The sequence below is a fragment of the Hyla sarda genome, chromosome 12 (assembly GCF_029499605.1).
Source record: "Hyla sarda isolate aHylSar1 chromosome 12, aHylSar1.hap1, whole genome shotgun sequence".
Lineage (NCBI taxonomy): Eukaryota > Metazoa > Chordata > Amphibia > Anura > Hylidae > Hyla > Hyla sarda.
Genome location: NC_079200.1, coordinates 43,160,683 through 43,173,887, shown reverse-complemented (window position 1 = coordinate 43,173,887; position 13,205 = coordinate 43,160,683). Strand labels below are relative to the sequence as shown.

Below are 13,205 nucleotides of genomic sequence, written 5' to 3'. Positions count from 1 at the left end.
TAGGCCGAGGCACTTTTGTTGGTGCCTGATAGTCAGGCCAAACCTCTATGGCAACCAGAGTGGGCCTAGGCACTTCTGCAGACGGGTTCACACCCGGCCAAACCTCTTTGGCTGCAAGAGTGGGCCGAGTCATTTTTTAGACTAATTTAACTTTGAATTTTCCAGCATCTTGACACGTTGGACAGAGACGTCTTGGAGAGGATGGATAGAGTAGCAGGCCTATATCTTGGCCTATGCTGTCTGGGATCAGTTTTTAACAACTTCCTTCAAGTCATTTGTTTGCCCCTTTTGGGTCAGGATTTCCATAATCTTGGTGCGACTTTGACGGACTTGTTGATGCTGGGCATAGGATGCCTTTCTGATCTGATTGTTGTGCTCCTTGATGGAGCCAACACAGAAGAGACGGAGAAGGCAGCCATCTGTAGTCTTGCCATCCATCTGCGCTTTAATTCGGGTTCTCCGTTTTTTTGCAACTGGACCCCCGTGCAACCTGGGGAGTACTGGCCATTTAAGATGCTTGTTGAAGTGCTGCAGCGGCTTTGTCTGGGCTGGGATACCCTGGGTGGCGATTCCACATATGATGGTAAGTACCCGGGAACACTGCTGGGCACTAAGGGGTTTATGTGACTCACCACCGGTACTGGAGACTGACTTGCAAGCGATGGTATCCACGGCTTACTTGCGATCTGCATTACACTTGTGTTCATTGGTGTCTGCAGAGTCTGCACTGCATTGGGTACCTGGACAGAATTATCAGAGCCAGACACAGCCACTGGGATTTGCAATACGGCTACGCCTAGGGAACTTCCTGTTTTCGTCCCCTCGGCAACAGGTTCCAGTAAAATGGCCGCCGACTGGAAACACGTCATTTGACTTCCGGTCCCCCGGCAACAGGAGGCGGATCTTCACAGTTTCACTTCGGCATGGACACAGCGAATAACTGCCACGTCCAGGGGCGGGGGGTTGACCAGTGCTGGACATTTTCATGAGCTTCTCGGGCTCCTCCTTAACCCTTTCAGGTACCAATTTAGCAGAATGGTGCAGCATGGCCTCAGTTTTGATTTTGCACGTTGTCCGTATAACTTTTACAGACTTCCCCACGGCAGGGGGGGTTGACCAGTGCTGGACATTTTCATGAGCTTCTCGGGCTCCTCCTTAACCCTTTCAGGTACCAATTTAGCAGAATGGTGCAGCATGGCCTCAGTTTTGATTTTGCACGTTGTCCGTATAACTTTTACAGACTTCCCCACGGCAGGCAGCAAAACTTTCTTCACCTCCCCCTCTACCTTATCAGCACCACAGTAAGAACACATGTCTTCTGGCGCAAACCTTTTTTTGCATAGGCATGCAATTTTTCTTGGACACAGTTCAGACTCAGACCAAGTGGGAGGGCTTGTGGCTTTATGGCTATGGCACACACCCGTATCCTGTTCGTGATGCCAAAGATTGTGGTGAGCCACAGGGTGTGATGTGAGGTGTAGGGGCAGATGGTGTTGCTGGTAGATGGTATTAACCCCTTCGTGTTAGTGACGCCAGGGTGGGGGTTTGCCTATGCAACCACCCGAAGGTAGAACTTTTAGCCTAAACCACCCGAAACTAAGGTAATACCGCTGGTCCTCGGCTAGGCACGGGGGCAATGAGGACACCAACCCCAAGTTATGGACAACATTAGCTTTACTGAAGTTAGACAGATGACACAGTCTATGCAGTACAGCCAGAATCCCGAGGAGGTGACCATTGACACAGGGAGACCTCGCAGGCTTTTTGGGACTTCAGTATGTAGAGACACTTTAGTGCAGGCCACGGTGACTAGACAATTGACTTGACTGATGACTGACTTGTGACTTACAAGACGATGACTTTAGCTTACTTGAGCTGACTTGTGGCTGCAGACTTTATGCTTGAGGCCTCCAATGCTCTGGACACACCCTGGTGTGTCAGGTCAGGTGTCAGAGACCGACCAGTGGACAGTGAGAGTGAGCCCCCCTAAACTGACCCTAAAACCACTCTCCCTGCCTACTTGCCCATCCACCCTAACCGGTGGATGGACAACTGGGCGCCGTTCCCTCCCTGAACTACAGTGCAGGGGCCTAAAAACACATACTAATAAATTGTCGGTCACAAACCAGAAACATAACAGGAACATAGAACTCCATAACAGTTTAAGTTCAGAGGACACAGATCAGTGAGCAGCACAGGGGACACTATGGATCAGCGGTCATGAACAGAGGACACTATAGATCAGCGGACATGAACAGAGGACCCAGTGGTCGTGAACAGAGGACACTATAGATCAGTAGTCATGTACAGAACTCAAAAGATTTGAAATCAAGAACTAATAAACATATAGGCCCAGATTTATCAAACTGTGTGAGAGAAAAAATTTGAGTGATTTTCCCACAGCAACCAATCACAGCTCAGCTAACGAGCTCTGGTAAAGTGAAACTTAAGCTGTGATTGGTTGCTGTGGGAAAATCACTTTTTTTTTTCTCACACACAGTTTGATAAATCTGGGCCATAGAGTTCAAAACACCAGACAGGAAAACGGAAAAGTCTGAACAGACTCCAGGAACAGACAGGAATATAGTATAATCCCACATAAAACCTCTAGTAGACACAGAGTCCCCATGGACAGGTAACAGGGATGCCTAGATACACAGGATATATTTATAGAACACTGTTCACACTGAAAAAAAGACAGGAATAATTGCATTCCTGTCAGGATCCGGATTGGTATGCGGAGAGGACACAGATGGTGGATCCTTTGTGTCAGTGAGGTGATGGCGTGGGCCGTACCAGGGGAACGGAATCTAAGGGGTTACTGGTTTTCACCAGAGCCTGCCGCAAAGCGGGATGGACTTGCAGCGGCAGGTAACCCCCAGGTTGTTCCACCCAATAGCGACTCACCCTCACTGACAGCTGAGTCAGGCGCGGTACACAGGGACAAGGCAAGAGCAAGGTCGGACGTAGCAGAAGGTCTGGGCAGGCAGCAAAGGTTCATAGTCAGGGGCAACGGCAAGGGTCTGGATACACAGGCTATGGAACACACAGAAACGCTTTCTCAGGGCACTAGGGCAACAAGATCCAGCAAGGACAGGAAGGGGAAGTGGGTTTTTATATGTTAGCAGGTGTAGGTACTGATTGGGCCAGGCACCAATTAATGGTGCACTGGCCCGTTAAATTTCAGAGAGCCGGTGCGCGCCCGCCCTAGAGAGCTCCTGGACAGTCTGTGGTTCAACGTGGTATTGGTGGATTGAGCGAGACATGATGTCCCAGATGTGCTCAATCGGCATCCCAGCCTCGCGGGCCTGTTTGCTTCCTAGGTTGTGACATGAACCTAGGGCTACGAAAGATGGTCTCCTGAGGGATGTCCTCCCAGACCTGGACAACTCCTGGACAGTCTGTGGTTCAACGTAGTATTGGTGGATGGAGCGAGACATGATGTCCCAGATGTGCTCAATCGGATTAAGGTCTGGGGAAAGGGCAGGCCAGTCCATAGCATCAATGCCTTCCTCTTGCAGGAACTGCTGACACACTCCAGCCATATGAGGTCTAGCATTATCTTGCATTAGGAGGAACCCAGGGCCAACCGCACCCGCATATGGTCTCACAAGGGGTCTGAGGATCTCTGTTTCAATGGTTTTTATTGAGATTTTCAAGATAAATTGAATACAAACATTCAGTCAGAAAAGTCATGTAAAGGAACAAAACAAAGCTCACAACTGGAATATTTGACTGACATTAAATAAGTCAAAGAAAGGCAACTTAATGCAATGGCTATCAGTAATACATTGGATGTGTAAATTGCTGGGAAAAAATGCTACAGCATCCCATGTAAGCTAGTATAACATTAGGCTCATGGTAATCTGAAGCAAATCATAACCGTTTTAAACACCAACTAGGAAGGAATAGAGAAGACAAAGGATGGAAAGTGGGGGAGAAGGGATGGAAAGTGGGATATAGTATCAGGTGTCATGCAGCATTATCGTCTATATTTTGGTCTTGCGACACACAAATCACGTCTTAGCGTCTGAGCATCTGAACCCTCGAAACATTATACAAGACATAGGCTATGCGAAGCAGGAGCAAATCCATGGACTCCAAATTTTGGTCAAAAGGGGGATATGCCTCATGTTGTATGACATTGCCTTTTCGCAGTTATAAGAGTGTTTCAGCAGCGATAGGAGCTCCCCTACAACAGGAGATGCAGTAGACCTCCAATGCCGTGTAAGTACCAATTTAGCTAAAATCAAAATTTTGCTAACTATAAGTCTATGACAGGGAGGAATAGTATGCAGATCTAAGAGCAACAACGACATAGCGGGCATCAAACTGGGTTTGTAACCAATAATTTCCTCCAGCATAGCACCAACCTGCAACCAATAATCCTGTATAATTGGGCATGACCATAAGGTGTACATTAAGGTACCTTTTTCCCGACAACATCTCTGTTACGCCGAGCGCTCCGGGTCCCCGCTCCTCTCCGGAGCGCTCGCTTCTCTCTCTCCGCTGCAGCGCTCCGGTCACGTCCTCTGACCCGGGGCGCTGCGATCCCGCTGCCAGCCGGGATGCGATTCGCGATGCGGGTAGCGCCCGCTCGCGATGCGCACCCCGGCTCCCCTACCTGACTCGCTCCCCGTCTGTTCTGTCCCGGCGCGCGCGGCCCCGCTCCCTAGGGCGCGCGCGCGCCGGGTCTCTGCGATTTAAAGGGCCACTGCGCCGCTGATTGGCGCAGTGGTTCCAATTAGGGTAATCACCTGTGCACTTCCCTATATTACCTCACTTCCCTTGCACTCCCTTGCCGGATCTTGTTGCCTTAGTGCCAGTGAAAGCGTTCCTTGTGTGTTCCTAGCCTGTGTTCCAGACCTTCTGCCGTTGCCCCTGACTACGATCCTTGCTGCCTGCCCCGACCTTCTGCTACGTCCGACCTTGCTCCTGCCTACTCCCTTGTACCGCGCCTATCTTCAGCAGCCAGAGAGGTGAGCCGTTGCTAGTGGATACGACCTGGTCACTACCGCCGCAGCAAGACCATCCCGCTTTGCGGCGGGCTCTGGTGAAAACCAGTAGTGGCTTAGAACCGGTCCACTAGCACGGTCCACGCCAATCCCTCTCTGGCACAGAGGATCCACTACCTGCCAGCCGGCATCGTGACAGTAGATCCGGCCATGGATCCCGCTGAAGTTCCTCTGCCAGTTGTCGCTGACCTCACCACGGTGGTCGCCCAGCAGTCACAACAGATAGCGCAACAAGGCCAACAGCTGTCTCAACTGACCGTTATGCTACAACAGTTACTACCACAGCTTCAGCAGTCATCTCCTCCGCCAGCTCCTGCACCTCCTCCGCAGCGAGTGGCCGCTCCTGGGATACGCTTATCCTTGCCGGATAAATTTGATGGGGACTCTAAGTTTTGCCGTGGCTTTCTTTCCCAATGTTCCCTGCATCTGGAGATGATGTCGGACCTGTTTCCCACTGAAAGGTCTAAGGTGGCTTTCGTAGTCAGTCTTCTGTCCGGAAAAGCCCTGTCATGGGCCACACCGCTCTGGGACCGCAATGACCCCGTCACTGCCTCTGTACACTCCTTCTTCTCGGAAATCCGAAGTGTCTTTGAGGAACCTGCCCGAGCCTCTTCTGCTGAGACTGCCCTGTTGAACCTGGTCCAGGGTAATTCTTCCGTTGGCGAGTATGCCGTACAATTCCGTACACTTGCTTCAGAATTGTCCTGGAATAATGAGGCCCTCTGCGCGACCTTCAAAAAAGGCCTATCCAGCAACATTAAAGATGTTCTGGCCGCACGAGAAATTCCTGCTAATCTACATGAACTTATTCACCTAGCCACTCGCATTGACATGCGTTTTTCTGAAAGGCGTCAGGAACTCCGCCAAGATATGGACTCTGTTCGCACGAGGCGTTTCGTCTCCTCGGCTCCTCTCTCCTCTGGTCCCCTGCAATCTGTTCCTGTGCCTCCCGCCGTGGAGGCTATGCAGGTCGACCGGTCTCGCCTGACACCTCAAGAGAGGACACGACGCCGTATGGAGAACCTCTGCCTGTACTGTGCTAGTACCGAACACTTCCTGAGGGATTGTCCTATCCGTCCTCCCCGCCTGGAAAGACGTACGCTGACTCCGCACAAAGGTGAGACAGTCCTTGATGTCTACTCTGCTTCTCCACGTCTTACTGTGCCTGTGCGGATGTCTGCCTCTGCCTTCTCCTTCTCTACAGTGGCCTTCTTGGACTCTGGATCTGCAGGAAATTTTATTTTGGCCTCTCTCGTCAACAGGTTCAACATCCCGGTGACCAGTCTCGCCAGACCCCTCTACATCAATTGTGTAAATAATGAAAGATTGGACTGTACCATACGTTTCCGCACGGAGCCCCTTCTTATGAGCATCGGATCTCATCATGAGAGGATTGAACTTTTGGTCCTCCCCAATTGCACCTCGGAGATTCTCCTTGGACTTCCCTGGCTTCAACTTCATTCCCCAACCCTGGATTGGTCCACTGGGGAGATCAAGAGTTGGGGGTCCTCTTGTTCCAAGAACTGTCTAAAACCGGTTCCCAGTAACCCTTGCCGTAACTCTGTGGTTCCTCCAGTGACCGGTCTCCCTAAGGCCTATATGGACTTCGCGGATGTTTTCTGCAAAAAACAAGCTGAGACTCTACCTCCTCACAGGCCTTATGATTGCCCTATCGACCTCCTCCCGGGCACTACCCCACCCCGGGGCAGAATTTATCCTCTCTCTGCCCCAGAGACTCTTGCCATGTCCGAATACGTCCAGGAGAATCTAAAAAAGGGCTTTATCCGTAAATCCTCCTCCCCTGCCGGAGCCGGATTTTTCTTTGTGTCCAAAAAAGATGGCTCCCTACGTCCTTGCATTGACTACCGCGGTCTTAATAAAATCACGGTTAAGAACCGCTACCCCTTACCCCTCATCTCTGAACTCTTTGATCGCCTCCAAGGTGCCCACATCTTTACTAAATTGGACTTAAGAGGCGCCTATAACCTCATCCGCATCAGAGAGGGGGACGAGTGGAAAACGGCATTTAACACCAGAGATGGACACTTTGAGTATCTGGTCATGCCCTTTGGCCTGTGCAACGCCCCTGCCGTCTTCCAAGACTTTGTCAATGAAATTTTTCGTGATCTGTTATACTCCTGTGTTGTTGTATATCTGGACGATATCCTAATTTTTTCTGCCAATCTAGAAGAACACCGCCAGCATGTCCGTATGGTTCTTCAGAGACTTCGTGACAACCAACTCTATGCCAAAATCGAGAAATGTCTGTTTGAATGCCAATCTCTTCCTTTTCTAGGATATTTGGTCTCTGGCCGGGGACTACAGATGGATCCAGACAAACTCTCTGCCGTCTTAGATTGGCCACGCCCCTCCGGACTCCGTGCTATCCAACGCTTTTTGGGGTTCGCCAATTATTACAGGCAATTTATTCCACATTTTTCTACCATTGTGGCTCCTATCGTGGCTTTAACCAAAAAAAAATGCTGATCCCAAGTCCTGGCCTCCTCAAGCAGAAGACGCCTTTAAACGACTCAAGTCTGCCTTTTCTTCGGCTCCCGTCCTCTCCAGACCTGACCCTTCCAAACCCTTCCTATTGGAGGTTGATGCCTCCTCAGTGGGAGCTGGAGCTGTTCTCCTACAAAAAAATTCTTCCGGGCATGCTGTCACTTGTGGTTTTTTCTCTAGGACCTTCTCTCCAGCGGAGAGGAACTACTCCATCGGGGATCGAGAGCTTCTAGCCATTAAATTAGCACTTGAGGAATGGAGGCATCTGCTGGAGGGATCAAGTTCTCCTGTTATTATCTACACCGACCACAAGAACCTCTCCTACCTCCAGTCTGCCCAACGGCTGAATCCTCGCCAGGCCCGGTGGTCTCTGTTCTTTGCCCGATTTAATTTTGAGATTCACTTTCGTCCTGCCGATAAGAACATTAGGGCCGATGCTCTCTCTCGTTCCTCGGATGCCTCAGAAGTTGAACTCTCTCCGCAACACATCATTTCACCTGACTGCCTGATCTCCACTTCTCCTGCCTCCATCAGGCAGACCCCTCCAGGAAAGACCTTTGTTTCTCCTCGCCAACGCCTCGGAATCCTCAAATGGGGTCACTCCTCCCATCTCGCAGGTCATCCGGGTATCAAGAAATCTGTGCAACTCATCTCCCGCTTCTATTGGTGGCCGACTCTGGAGACGGATGTTGTGGACTTTGTGCGAGCCTGCACTATCTGTGCCCGGGATAAGACTCCTCGCCAGAAGCCCGCTGGGTTTCTTCATCCTCTGCCTGTCCCCGAACAGCCTTGGTCTCTGATTGGTATGGACTTTATTACTGATTTACCCCCTTCCCGTGGCAACACTGTTATTTGGGTGGTCGTTGATCGATTCTCCAAAATGGCACATTTCATCTCTCTTCCTGGTCTTCCTTCTGCGCCTCAGTTGGCTAAACAATTTTTTGTACACATTTTTCGTCTTCACGGGTTGCCTACGCAGATTGTCTCGGATAGAGGCGTCCAATTCGTGTCTAAATTCTGGAGGGCTCTCTGTAAACAACTCAAGATTAAATTAAATTTTTCTTCTGCATATCATCCCCAGTCCAATGGACAAGTAGAAAGAATTAACCAGATCTTGGGTGATTATTTGCGACATTTTGTTTCCTCCCGCCAGGATGACTGGGCAGATCTTCTCCCATGGGCCGAATTCTCGTATAACTTCAGGGTCTCTGAATCTTCCTCCAAATCCCCATTTTTCGTGGTGTACGGCCGTCACCCTCTTCCCCCCCTCCCTACTCCCTTGCCCTCTGGTCTGCCCGCTGTGGATGAAATTTCTCGTGACCTTTCCATCATATGGAGAGAGACCCAAAATTCTCTCTTACAGGCTTCTTCACGCATGAAGAGATTCGCGGATAAGAAAAGAAGAGCTCCTCCCGTTTTTTCCCCTGGAGACAAGGTATGGCTCTCCGCTAAATATGTCCGCTTCCGTGTCCCTAGCTACAAGTTGGGACCACGCTATCTTGGTCCTTTCAAAATTTTGCGTCAAATTAATCCTGTCTCTTATAAACTTCTTCTTCCTCCTTCTCTTCGTATCCCTAATGCCTTTCACGTCTCTCTTCTCAAACCACTCATCCTCAACCGTTTTTCTCCCAAATCTGTTCCTCCCACTCCTGTTTCCGGCTCCTCGGACATCTTCTCGGTCAAGGAAATCTTAGCTGCCAAAAAGGTCAGAGGAAAAAATTTTTTTTTAGTGGACTGGGAGGGTTGTGGTCCTGAAGAGAGATCCTGGGAACCTGAGGACAACATCCTAGACAAAAGTCTGCTCCTCAGGTTCTCAGGCTCTAAGAAGAGGGGGAGACCCAAGGGGGGGGTACTGTTACGCCGAGCGCTCCGGGTCCCCGCTCCTCTCCGGAGCGCTCGCTTCTCTCTCTCCGCTGCAGCGCTCCGGTCACGTCCTCTGACCCGGGGCGCTGCGATCCCGCTGCCAGCCGGGATGCGATTCGCGATGCGGGTAGCGCCCGCTCGCGATGCGCACCCCGGCTCCCCTACCTGACTCGCTCCCCGTCTGTTCTGTCCCGGCGCGCGCGGCCCCGCTCCCTAGGGCGCGCGCGCGCCGGGTCTCTGCGATTTAAAGGGCCACTGCGCCGCTGATTGGCGCAGTGGTTCCAATTAGGGTTTTCACCTGTGCACTTCCCTATATTACCTCACTTCCCTTGCACTCCCTTGCCGGATCTTGTTGCCTTAGTGCCAGTGAAAGCGTTCCTTGTGTGTTCCTTGCCTGTGTTTCCAGACCTTCTGCCGTTGCCCCTGACTACGATCCTTGCTGCCTGCCCCGACCTTCTGCTACGTCCGACCTTGCTTCTGCCTACTCCCTTGTACCGCGCCTATCTTCAGCAGCCAGAGAGGTGAGCCGTTGCTAGTGGATACGACCTGGTCACTACCGCCGCAGCAAGACCATCCCGCTTTGCGGCGGGCTCTGGTGAAAACCAGTAGTGGCTTAGAACCGGTCCACTAGCACGGTCCACGCCAATCCCTCTCTGGCACAGAGGATCCACTACCTGCCAGCCGGCATCGTGACAATCTCCAACAGTCAGGGGGAGATTCGGGGTATATAGAGTGCAGCCTGTCCGGCGTAAGGTACCATCTAAATCTAGTTTTAAGGAAGGCTTCTGAATGGGGAATAGCTAGTAGGGCTTTCTTTGTATTTTGTGACCACGAGTGATGGCTACGAGACTGCAAGAAATGGTGTATTTGAAAAAATGTATATAGATCCCTCTTTGATATGTTAAATTTAAGTATTAAGTTGTCAAAGGTGCTAAGGGAATCAAGAACAAACAATTGATGTATTTATCGTATACCTGCAGAATGCCAAGGTCGTAGGTCTAGGTTCAGAATTGCAGCATTTATAATTTGGACCCCCCGTCTGAAGATCTCATCTCGGTAACTAATGGCAGTCAGGCTACCTCTAGCAAGCACATGTAGGGCTGTGTGGTCCCCCAAAGAAATGCCACCCCACACCATTACTGACCCACTGCCAAACTGGTCATGCTGAAGGATGTTGCAGGCAGCAGAACGTTCTCCACGGCGTCTCCAGACCCTCTCACGTCTATAACATGTGCTCAGTGTGAACCTGCTTTCATCTGTGAAGAGCGCAGGATGCCAGTGGCAAATTTGCTAATCTTGGTGTTCTCTGGCAAATGCCAAACGTCCTGCATGGTGTTGGGCTGTAAGCACAACCCCCCCCATGTGGACGCCAGGCTCTCATACCACCCTTATGGAGTCTGTTTCTGACCGTTTGAGTGGACACATGCACATTTGTGGCCTGCTAGAGGTCCTTTTGCAGGGCTCTGGCAGTGCTCCTCCTGCTCCTCCGTGCACAAAGGCAGAGGTAGCGGTCCTGCTGCTGGGTTGTTGCCCTCCTACAGCCTCCTCAACATCTCCTGATGTATTGGCCTGTCTCCTGGTAGCGCCTTCATGCTCTGGACACTACGCTGACAGACACAGCAAACCTTCTTGCCACAGCTCGCATTGATGTGCCATCCTGAATGAGCTGCACTACCTGAGCCACTTGTTTGGGTTGTAGACTCCGTCTCATGCTACCACTAGATTGTAAGCATTTAAAAGTGACCAAAACATCAGCCAGGAAGCATAGGAACTGAGAAGTGGCCTGTGGTCACCACCTGCTGAACCACTCCATTTGCACAACAGCATGTGAAATTGATTGTCAATCAGTGTTGCTTCCTGAGTGGACAGTGTGGCCCTAAAGCTATTGCCTGTGTGTTTCTGAGACAGAGCTCTGTACAATGAGGGCCAGCAGGGCTCTGTACACGGAGGACAAGCAGGGCTCTGTGTGCTGAAGACAAGCAGGGCTCTGTACACTGAGAGCAAGCAGGGTTCTGTGCACTAAGGACAAGCAGGGCTTTGTGCAGTGAGGACAATCAGGGTTCTGTGCAGTAAGAACAAGCAGGGCTCTGTACACTAAGGACAAGCAGGGCACTGTGCACTGAGGACAAGCAGGGCTCTTGGCACTGTGGACAAGCAGAGCTCTGTACACTGAGGGCAAGCAGGGCTCTGTGCACTGAGGACAAGCAGGGCTCTGTATACTGAGGACAAGCAGAGCTCTGTACACTGAGGACAAGCAAAGCTCTGTACACTGAGGACAAGAAGGCCTCTGTGCATTGAGGACAAGCAGGGCTTTGTGCAGTGAGGACAAGCAGGGCTCTGTGCAGTGAGGACAAGCAGGGATCTGTGCAATGAGGACAAGCAATGCTCTGTGCACTGAGGACAAGCAGAGCAATGTGCACTGAGGACAAGCAGGGCTCTTGGCACTGTGGACAAGCAGAGCTCTGTACACTGAGGACAAGCAGGGCTTTGTGCAATGAGGACAAGCAGAGCTCTGTACACTGAGGACAAGCAGAGCTCTGTACACTGAGGACAAGCAGGGCTCTGTACACTGAGGACAAGCAGGGCTCTGTGCAGTGAGGACAAGCAGGGCTCTGTACAATGAGGACAAGCAGGGCTCTGTACACTGAGGACAAGCAGGGCTCTGTGCAGTGAGGTCAAGCAGGGCTCTGTGCAATGAGGACAAGCAGGGCTCTGTGCACTGAGGACAAGCAGGGCTCTGTGCAGTGAGAACAAGCAGGGCTCTGTACACTGAGGACAAGCAGGGCAATGTGCACTGAGGACAAGCAGGGCTCTTGGCACTGTGGACAAGCAGAGCTCTGTACACTGAGGACAAGCAGGGCTTTGTGCACTGAGGACAAGCAGAGCTCTGTACACTGAGGACAAGCAGAGCTCTGTGCAGTGAGGACAAGCAGGGCTCTGTACAATGAGGACAAGCAGGGCTCTGTACACTGAGGACAAGCAGGGCTCTGTGCATTGAGGACAAGCAGGGCTCTGTACAATGAGGACAAGCAGGGCTCTGTACACTGAGGACAAGCAGGGCTCTGGACACTAAAGACAAGCAGGGCCCTGTGCACTGAGGACAAGCAGAGCTCTGTACACTGAGGACAAGCAGGGCTCTGTGCAGTGAGGACAAGCAGGGCTCTGTACAATGAGGACAAGCAGGGCTCTGTACACTGAGGACAAGCAGGGCTCTGTGCATTGAGGACAAGCAGGGCTCTGTACAATGAGGACAAACAGGGCTCTGTACACTGAGGACAAGCAGAGCTCTGTAAACTGAGGACAAGCAGGGTTCTGGACACTAAAGACAAGCAGGGCCCTGTGCAGTGAGGACAAGTAGGGCTTTGTGCAGTGAGGACAAGCAGAACTCTGTGCAGTGAGGACAAGCAGGGCTCTGTACACTAAGGACAAGCAGGGCACTGTGCACTGGGGACAAGCAGGGCTCTTGGCACTGTGGACAAGCAGAGCTCTGTACACTGAGGACAAGCAGGGCTCTGTGCACTGAGGACAAGCAGGGCTCTGTATACTGAGGACAAGCAGAGCTCTGTACAGTGAGGACAAGCAGGGCTCTGTACACTGAGGACAAGCAGGCCTCTGTGCAGTGAGGATAAGCAGGGCTCTGTACAATGAGGACAAGCAGGGCTCTGCACACTGGAGACAAGCAGGGCTTTGTGCACTGAAGACAAGCAGGGCTCTGTGCAGTGAGAACAAGCAAGGCTCTGTACACTGAGGACAAGCAGGGCTCTGTGCAGTGAGGACAAGCAGGGCTTTGTGCAGTGAGGACAAGCAGGGCTCTGTACACTG

The 13,205-nt window shown here is 51.5% G+C and overlaps 1 protein-coding gene across 1 annotated transcript in view; it reads left to right on the top strand.

Annotated features, from left to right (window-relative positions):
• The first annotated feature begins 1,114 nt into the window (after window positions 1-1,114).
• The window catches only part of ACE (angiotensin I converting enzyme), a 147,178-nt gene continuing 135,087 nt past the window's right edge, over window positions 1,115-13,205 (top strand). Inside the window, exon 1 of the mRNA XM_056548166.1 lies at window positions 1,115-1,168. The gene's annotated coding sequence lies outside the window, so the exon portion shown is untranslated. The remainder of the gene's footprint in view (window positions 1,169-13,205) is intronic.